Here is a 10,390-nt window from a genome sequence, read left to right on the forward strand (position 1 = left end):
ATAAACCTCAGCAAAACAGGTGCAAAGAATCCTACTTGGCACATCATAATCAAACGACCAAGAGATGAGCGTGGGTGTGGGGGAGGGGAATGACAGAGACAAAGAAAGACAGAAGAAATGATAGACAGATTTCAAAAGCAGAGAGAGAAAAAAGATACACAGGAGTCTTGAAAATGTCCAGGGAAAATACACATTATGAAAAACTAGACATAGATTTCAAGATTATTTTGCACAAAACTAGACGTGTACTTTAATTTCATTTTCCACAACCATTACCTAGAACCTTTATGTTACTTTGAGAAAAGACATCATAAGAGTAAGAAGACAGTTCCCAGGAGAAGTATGGAAGTCAGACTATAATGGGATATTATAAATACCATGTTTAAAGTGCTGGAAAACACTGATGATTTAGAATTTCATAACCAATAAAAATCTTCCTCAGAAACAAAAGGGAAATAAAGATTTATAATTGTCAGAAAGCATGGGTGCTCACCAGAGACACAGGAAATGAGAAAGGAATGCCTCAATCCTCTCTCTCCCACTTAATCCCATAAGGATTTGGGGCATACAAGCACATGTACCCAATGTGTCAAGCCACCCAGGTCAGGATTCAAACTGCAGTCAGCCACATGGAATCTAGGGCCATTAATTACCAGAAAACAGGGCCAGCCCTGAAACTTCATAGACAAATAAAATTTCAGAATATTTTGTTAAAAATAATAAGAAATAAATGTATTTAAAGAAGGAAGACAATTATTCAAATAAAAACTTAAAGGCTTTAAAATATTTGATTAAAATTAAAAATACGTGCTACATATGACATTTATCTAAAACAAAAGAAGTAAAATATTTAAAAGTAAAAGGATAGAAAATATATACCATCCCTTTCCATACTACCCAAAGAAGGGCCCATTTGGTATTGTTCTGGATTCTCATCATAACTTAAAGGGAAACTTTCACAATGTCTAGAGCCATTGATGTCCTGAAAACGAAGGAGAATGTCCTCAAATTTATTGCGGCAGGAACCCACTTAGGTGGAAGCAGCCATGACTTCCAAATGAAACAGTGCATCTATACAAGAAGTGATGGCATCTCCTTCTTACCTCTGAAGAGGACCTGGGAGAAGCCTCTGCAGGCAGCTCATGCCATTGTTGCCATGAAAATCCTGCTGACATCTTCTAGGGACACTGGACAGAGGCCTACACTGAAACCTTCACCAATCAGATCCAGGCAGCCTTCTGGAGGCCACGTCTTCTGGTGGTTACTGATCCCAGGGTGAACCACCAGCCTCTCACAGAGGCATCTTCTGTTAATCTACCTGCCATTGCCCTGTACAATGCAGATTCTCCTCTGCACTATGTGGACATTGCCCTCCCATGCAACAACAAAGAGCTCACTCAGTAGGTCTCACGTGGTGGATGCTGGCCAGGGAAGTTCTGAACATGCGTGACACCATCTCCCATGAACACCCATGGGAGGTCATGCCTGATCTCTACTTCTACAGAGAGCTTGAAAGAGATTGAGAAGGAGGTCTAGGCTACAGCTAAAAAGGTTGTGACCAAGGAGGAATTTCAGGGTGAACGAACTGCTCCAGCTCCTGAGTTTACTGCCACTCAGCCTGAGGTTGCAGACTTATCCGAAGGCCTACAGGTGCCCTCTGTGCCCACCCAGCAGTTCCCTACTGAAGACTGGAGTGCACAGGGTGCCACTGAAGACTGGTCTGCAGCCCTCACTGCTCAGGCCACTGAATGGGTGGGAACAACCACTGAATGGTTTCAAACTGGTCTTCCACAGACTCTTATACAAAGTGGCAATAAGGTCGATAAGGAAAATATAAAAGTTTCTAAAAAAAAAAAGAAAATATATACCATCACAACATTAACCAAAATAAATGTACTATTTTTATAGTTAGAGCATATTTAGTGCAAAAAGCATTTCTAGAGATAAAAAGAGATGCATAATAATGTATGCATCAGTCCTCCCAGGAAATCATAATAATTCATAATCAATATGTGTTCATTAACATAATGGAAAAATTTATACATAAAAAAGAGTAATCAGAAACTCTGGCATACTCTATCAAGAGTTTATAGAGCAGGAAGACAAAAAGATAAAAAATGGACACTAAACTTAATTAAAATTTTAATTTAATTGGAATATTTAGAACATTGCTTTTGCCAACAATGAAATACTTATCTTTTTATCTACAAATGAAAGATTTATCAAAATTAACCATATGTTGTATCATAAAAGAAGCCTTAAAATTCTCGAAGAGAAGAGAAGAAAGCTCTGCCAACAGTAAAACTAACCTAAAAATGAATGAGACAAGATAACTAGAAAACCACCAGACGGTGGACTCCTTTCTAAATAACACACTAGCCAAAGAAATCACAAGAGAATTAATAAATATCTTTCATTTTGAAAGAAGATATCACATCGTAACACTTGTAGAATGCAGCTAAAATTTTTAGATTAAAATTTATAACCTTTGACATACTTGTTATAAAAGAAAAATCAATTCTTTAAGATTTTATATTAGTAAAAGTAAAAGAAAGAAAGCAGAGCCCAGCCACAGTGGTGCAGTGATAAGGCAATGTGCTGTGATGCTGAACCACATGGGAAGGTCTCTGGTCTGCCCCCCTAGGTCTTCCTGTACACACTGAGTATGTGCACCCATGCCTGTGATCCAGGCTGGCTGAGGCCGGGGTGGACTGTAATGTGAAACGCCTACTGGACTGCCTCTTTTCCCTTTGTTACTTAAAAAAATAGCTTTTAAAAGTTAAAAAAAAAAAAAAAGAATTTAAAATAAGAAAAATTAGAGAAATAGAAAAAAATAAAAATGAAAAAAAGCCAAAACTCAGTTCTTCAGAAAAGATTAGTAAAGTTAAAAAGCATTACTATTGATATATCTTCATCTAAATCCACACGTTTTGAAGGCCCAAGATAGTGTGGGTTAAAAAAGTTATTTTAAAAATTTATTTATTTAGAAATAATGACTGAGTTTGCAGCCTCAGTTTACCCAACCTGAACAATCCAAGCAAACTCAAGTCACGATCTGGATTAAAAAACTGTATAAAAATGTCCCAAGAGCAATCAGAGAAACAAATAACAATCTTCTCTTAATGAAAAATTTAAACTATGTGCAACAAAGTTAGAAAGCACATTGGCAGCTAGATTTGCACTCAGAATGATTCGGTAAAGAAAAGCATGTGCAAACCACTGAATAAAGAGGTAAAAATTCGTTTTTTTTACTGCTTGTACCTGAGCAGCAAAGTAGTAATAGTAGAATTCTCGATTTCATGGACTCATTTTAAACTCATTCTACTTAAATTCAGTTGGATCTATATCATTGCTTGGAAATTCTGTTATTCTTATTGAATAGCTACTATTAGAATTATTCAAAATCATCCCAAAGACTGACTCCCCAAACCTCCATTTATTCACATATATTCCTAAAATTACCTTGAATTATAATTAATGATTAATGTCATTTAATACTGATGTGTGAAATTTTCCCTTTTATTTTATTTTTTAAAGTATGATCTTTGCTAATCATATATGAGCACTTTGGAAATGGCAAATACTGAGGCAACAAGGCGACACAGTAGTAAAACAGGATGCTCTGTGAGGCCGACCCACATGAGTGGTTTCTCCTACACTTCCAGAGACCTCCCTGTTACTCTGGGCATGCATGTGCCCATAATCCAGGGCTTGCTGAGGCTGAGCTGGTTCAAGGCACCAAGATCTTGTTAGACGTGCTATCTTTACATCTCTCTCTTTCTTGCTTATAGAAGAAATAAATGAATAAACCTTAAAGAAGAAAACAGTGATTATTGTCTTGTTCACTGCTGTCTCTCCAGCATTTGAAACAGTGTCTGTAATAAAATAAGAACTTAAATATTTACTAAAAGAATTATTTCGAGCTTTGTTTTACATCAGTTGTGAGCCAGGTTATTCAAGCCATACTTTCCTATAAAAAACAAAGTGCAAGATAAAATATTAAAAGTATTGTCTCAAAAAACAAAAGTCAGCTAACAAAAACTTGAAGGAATACTAGGCCAAAATAGAAGGGTAATCAGAAAGACATAAAGGAAAGCAAACAACTTTCAAACACCAAAGCCACTTTTGTCCAGAAGAATTCACTGATCACTGAAAACAGGCTTGTCTTGTAACCTCATCAGGTAAGGTAGGTGGAAGACACAAAAAATAATTAATTTAATAAGAAGCTTTTTTACATTCAGCAGAATTTTCAAAGTAAGCCAGACTCTGAAAGACACACACTGTATATCCCCACTCAATATATACTGAATATCTGCAGTCTATGGCAGAAATTGAAAGAGTTGAAGATATGATAGAGAAGATAAGTATAGATACTAGAGACTATAAGGGGTGATAGCAGATGGTAGAGGGTAGGTGAAAGCAGCAGAAGGAAGAAACATTTAACAGAAAAAATAATGTACACTTCCCTGCTAAAATGATGTATTTGGCAAAATTTCTGGTTTGTTTGTCAACTCATGTTCAACATATGTATGTTGAAAACCATATATTTTGAGCAAAAGGAGATCAATTACATAGATTGAGAAACCATAATATACTTCTTTTTTTCATTTATTCTATAGAAGCTTTAGATTTAACAAAAAAGATAGTGAAGAGAGTTCTCACATACCACACCCTTGATTTTCTCTACTAATAACATAGTATATTTATGTAGCACTTTTACTACCATTTCTGAACCAATATATTATTATTGAAGTCAATATATTATTCAGATGTGCTAAATGTTTACCACAGGTCCTTTCAATTTCCAGAATCTCATTCAGAACACTACAAATACTTTTATTTTTCATGTTCTTCTAGGCTTCTCTTGGCTGTCACATTTTTTTGTTTCAGACAGTTCTTGCTTTTCATGACTTTGACTACTTTGATAAATATTGGTCAAGAATTTATAGAATGTCTCTTTATTGGGATACATTTGATGATTTTCCTATCTAACATGATGACTAGCATGACATGGGGGAAAAAATACTACAGAGCGTGCCGGCAGGTGGCATGGTGGTTGAAGGCGCTGGACTCCTACATGGCCAACTGCGATTTGAGTCCTGAACCCGGCAGCTTACTTTCTTACCTTCTCTCTCTCTCTCTCTCTCTCTCTCTCTCTCTGTGTGTGTGTGTGTGTGTGTGTGTGTGTGTGTCCCTCTCTAGTTAAATAAATAAACAAATAAATAGTTCAATAAAATAATTCTTTAAAAAAAAGCAAAGATAAAATGTCATTCACATGTCATATGACGTGCACATACTCGATATGATTTATAGCTGTTGGTGTTGACCTTGATCACCTGGCTTCAGGAAGTGTTTGCCAGGGTTCTCTAGAAAGCTATCCTCTTTCTCTCCTTCTCCATACTACACTCTTTGGAAGGAAGGTACTGTGTGCAGCCCACACTCAAGGCACACTAAGTTCTGCTCTACCTTCCCAAGGATGGAGTATCTTCATGAATTACTTGAAATTCTTCTACATGAAAAATTTGGTTCCTCTTTCCCATTTATTACTTATTTATTCTATCATTTCTTCCTGTCAACATAGACTCCAAGATATGTATTTTATGCTTTGGGTTATAATCTGACATTATTTCCTTTCTTTTCTTAATTGCTCAACTTGCTCGGAGTTGGCTATGGGAGTTCTTTTAGTTGGTCTCTGTATCTCTTTGATACTTCCCCATTAATGAAGGCATTTTTTTAAAATACTCCTCACTTTTTGGTACAAGATACTACAACATCATCTTACATATTTCTAGCCACAATGTTAGGATCAATAATTTCTTCCAAAAAGTCTTTTTATTGCAAAAAGAAAAAAAAAATGACCTGGGAATTAGGAGAATTAGGAGTCCATGTTGCTAGTGGGTGGCATTGGTTCCAAGCTCTCTTGACTGACATAGTAATAAAATATATGTGTAATACTAACCTCTGTGTACATACATATCCCTAAATATTTCTGTATGTAACCATCTATACTAACTCTAGCCTAAATGTGATTGCAAGGGATGTTTCCAACTCATTGCCACATGGGCCCTGCCCGATGCTGGCCTGTAATTCTCACTCCTACACTGAAAAACCTGGCTCCTACCACCTGCCATCTATTGTTTAATTGTTTAATTACAGCACATAAATAGCAGCTTCAGAAATATTGACATTGAGGCAGGAGACAGAGACGCCAAGAATATAGTTAGGGCATAGGCCCCAGATGGAATCACAAAAAGGCTATGCTCACGAGAGAAACACAACAGCTCAGCTCTCCCTGAACTTGCTCACAAGGAACAGCTTGCAGCAGTATTAACCTAGGCAGCATGACCTAAAGCAAAAATAAGAAGTTTAGTGCTGTCCCCCCCACCCCCCAAGTCCCACCACTTTCTTAAAAGAAGATAGTGGTCTTTATGCCCAAAGTTTTTAGACAAAAAATGTCTCATGACTTTTGAACGCACTCCAAAATTAGAAAAAATAACCAGACCCATCCAGCATGTGACCCTACCACAAGGGATACCAGTGTACAAGCCCCTCGTGAGAACAAAGCCCAGACAAAGCTCCTCCAAAACAAGATAAACCTACCCCCATCTGTCTCAGTTCCACTTCAGCAACTCATTTTCCAGGACTCCTCCCCTGACTGGAAGCTGCTCTCTCCTTCAATAAACTCTGCTTCCTAGCCCCTCTCCATGTACATGTACCTAATTCTTTGAGAGCATAAGAAAAAGAATCAAATTGCTACTGTTTCTGCATTGGGTATCGGGCCCATACACCCCAGCTTCCCCCATTACCTTGAGAAGCAGCATTTATTTATTTATTTGTTTGTTTGTTTTTATTTTTTTAGAGAGATATTTTTGGTACAGGATTTGTGCACTTACCAGAGAGACAGAAAGCGTGAAATCACCCCCTAGTGGGGATGGTCATGGTCGTGCCACAGTCCCTTCTCCTCCATTCTCCTCTTGGGATCTTGGGCATGCACACACATGTGCTCAGCGTGAGTTTCAAGCTACTGAGTCTGAGACTCAAACCATGGTTGACTCTGTGGGAGTCCAGCGACATAACCATTATGCCATCTGCTGGTCCCAGGAAGTAGCATTTTAACTAGAACATAGTGCTTATGTATAGGTTCTTCTAACTTCTGTATTACAGACTCTGCTTATTTCCAAATTAATTTAGGTCCTCATCTTTTCCTCCCAACCTCCAGTGGATTGTTTCACAGGTTTTTGTTTTTATTTTTGCTTTTTTTTTAGAGAGAGATTTTTGCTATAGGGCGTATGCACTCACAGAAAAGACCAAGAGACAGAAAATGAAAAATCACCCTCCAGGGAGGAAGGCCATGCTGCAATCCCTTCTCCTCCATTCTCCCCTGGGGATTTTGGACACACACACACACACACACACACACACACACACACACCAAGCATGAGTTTTCCTGGACTTGAACTGCATTGGACTATGTGGGAGTCCAGTGATGTAACTGCTACACCATCTGCTGGTCCCTGTTTCATATGTCTCTTTAAAAATATTGTTTGAGAGGGCCAGCAGGTGGCATGGTGGTTAAGAGCGCTGGACTCCCACATGGCTGACCTCAGTTTGAGTTCTGAACCTGGCAGCTTGCTTTCTCTCTCTCTCTCTTTCGCTCTCTCATTCTGTCCCTTTCTGGTCTAATAAATAAAGAAATAAAATTAAATAAAAATAATTCCTACAAAAAAAATATTGTTTTAGAGACCAGCAGATGGTGTAGCTGTTAGGTAGTTGGACTCTGACATGGCTAACTATGGTCCATTCTGAACCCACATACACATGCTGGGCTTCAAAACCATGCTCTGCATGTGTCTGTGTGTGCCCAAGATGGGGAGAAGGGGGTAGATAGAAGAAAAGGGATTGTGGCGGGGCCATCTCCCCGGGGGGATCATTTCTCACTTTCCCTCACTGTGTCTGTCTCTCTTGCCAGCACATGAGCCCTAAGGCAAAAAATATATATATAAACATATATATTATATATATATGTTTATATATATATATAAAATATTATATATATACACATACATGTGTGTGTGTGTGTGTGTATTATCATTTTGTTTTGTCATACTGTATATTCCATTCGGAGAGCACCTGACTTTCTAAATGATTTTGAAGTTTCTTCTTTTTTAAATTTAATCCATGAGTGAGAGAAAAAAATGAGAGAGATAGAGCGTCTCCAACGGATCTGGACATTGCAACCCTCCCCCAGCTTTGCCCAGTCCCAGACCACAGGCACGTTCACGCCCAAGGTATTCAGAAATCTTCTGAGATGTGAACTGGTAACTTTCTCCTATGGTCTGTCTCACAAGGTGTTGTGTTTTACTGCTGTGCTACTGTCTGGCCCCTCTAACTTATTGTTCTTGTTTTAATTTGTATGTATTAAGATTTATTCTCTGTGCCATAAGTTTCTTTAGGTATTGACAAGTATGTAGTATCTGACATTACCACACCATACAGTCTTCCATACACTAAAAGCAATCCCCGTATTCCACCTTTTAAACTTTCCTTATCTCTCCCAATATCCTAGCAGCCACAGATCATTTTATAATTGCTATAGTTTTGCCTTTTCCAGAATGTCATATCATTAAAATCGCACTGCATTTTAGCCTTTAGACGGGCTTTTTTTGTTTAGCAAGATGATTTTAAGATTTATTAAAATCCTTGTTTAGTACAAATTTTTTATTTTAACATACAAAATTCTTTCTTACCACACCAAAAAGAAAAAAAAAAATGCCTTTCCTTTTTAACCTTCCTTCCCAAAAATAAATTCTCATTCCTGGAACTTTCTTCACATCTCTCTTTCCTTCTGACTGTTACTTTCTGCCCCATTTTTATTTTCATTTTTATACTATAATCACTGTATATTGTTACAACATGTACAATAAATTTTCCCAGCATAAATATCATACACGTTATAATCAACAGATAACTTTCCATTTTTGTGTCCCTTAAATGTTTCTTTCTTTCTTTTTCCCCTTGATTCCCTTCCTCTCACCCACCTATTTCTCACCCTCCTTCCACACTGTCTCCAGTATCCACAATTGTTCTCCCTGCTTTTGTATCTCCCAATCTTCTAGTTTCTGCTGTAAGAGTGCAGACATTCAGTTTACATTGAGTGGAGACATACAATGCCTCTCTTTCATAGCTGGGCTTGCTTCGCAGAGCAGTAAATCTTCCATATTCATCTACTTTCTATCAGATGCCAGGGTCTCATTTTTTATGGCTAAGTAGAATTTCACAGTGTATTGTGCCACACTTTTTCAATCCACTCATCTGTTCATGTACATTTGGGTTGGTTCCATTTCTTAGCAATTGTGAATAATGCCGCAATAAAAATGGATGTACAAGTGTTTTTCTGGATGAGTGCGTTCCTATCCTTTAGGTAGATACTCAGGAGTAGAATTACTAGATCATATGGTAGTGCTATTTGTAGGTATTGAGGAACCTCCATATTGTTCCCCACAGTGACTGTACCAATTTGCAATCCCACCAACAGTGTAGGAGAATTTCCTCTTCACAATAGATCTGCCAATACTTATTTTATTTATTTATTTATTTTAGTGTAAGAGAAACACAGTTTACTAAGTAAAAGTAAAAGTATACTCCTGGGAGGTAAGAGTGGGCATGAGCTAACAGAGAAAGAATGGCTCAAAGGCCTTTATTTATTTTTTAATTTAAATTTATTTATCATTATCACCATTATTATTATTTCACATGTGTTCAACAGACGGGGGGAGGGGAGTGAAAAAGCAAACTACCATGTCCAGGGCTCAACCATGGTCAGCCGTGTGGGAAGTTCAACACCTCAAACACCATGCCACCTGCTGACACCCACTTTTAATTTTTTTTAATCTTAGACATCCTGACTGGGGTTAGGTGGTATCTCATTGTGGTTTTAATTTGCATCTCTCGCGTGATAAGGGATGGTGAGCATTTTTTTCTTATTCTTTTTGGCTGTTCATGTGTCTTCCTTAGAAAGTTGTCTGTTCTGCTCATTTGTCTATCCTTTCATTGGGTTGACATTTTTTTTTTCAGGTAAATTGCTTGAGTTCTCTGTATGTTCTGGTTATCATATTTATAGTTTGCAAATATATTCTCCCATTCTGTCTGTTCTGCTCATTTGTCTATCCTTTCATTGGGTTGACATTTTTTTTTTCAGGTAAATTGCTTGAGTTCTCTGTATGTTCTGGTTATCATATTTATAGTTTGCAAATATATTCTCCCATTCTAAGGGTTCCTGGATCACTCTAATTATTGTTTCTTTTGTTGTGCAGAAGCTTTTTAACCCAATGTAGTCCTATGTGTTTATTTTGGGGATTATTGCCTGTGCTTGGGGGTCTTATTTAAGAAC

General features: G+C 37.5%; 1 pseudogene; it reads left to right on the top strand.

The window, feature by feature from the left end:
• The first annotated feature begins 961 nt into the window (after window positions 1-961).
• The window catches only part of LOC102469916 (40S ribosomal protein SA-like), a 38,712-nt pseudogene continuing 29,283 nt past the window's right edge, over window positions 962-10,390 (top strand).

Source organism: Tupaia chinensis, unplaced genomic scaffold, assembly GCF_000334495.1.
Source record: "Tupaia chinensis unplaced genomic scaffold, TupChi_1.0 Scaffold000046_3, whole genome shotgun sequence".
In the NCBI taxonomy this organism is placed as follows: domain Eukaryota; kingdom Metazoa; phylum Chordata; class Mammalia; order Scandentia; family Tupaiidae; genus Tupaia; species Tupaia belangeri.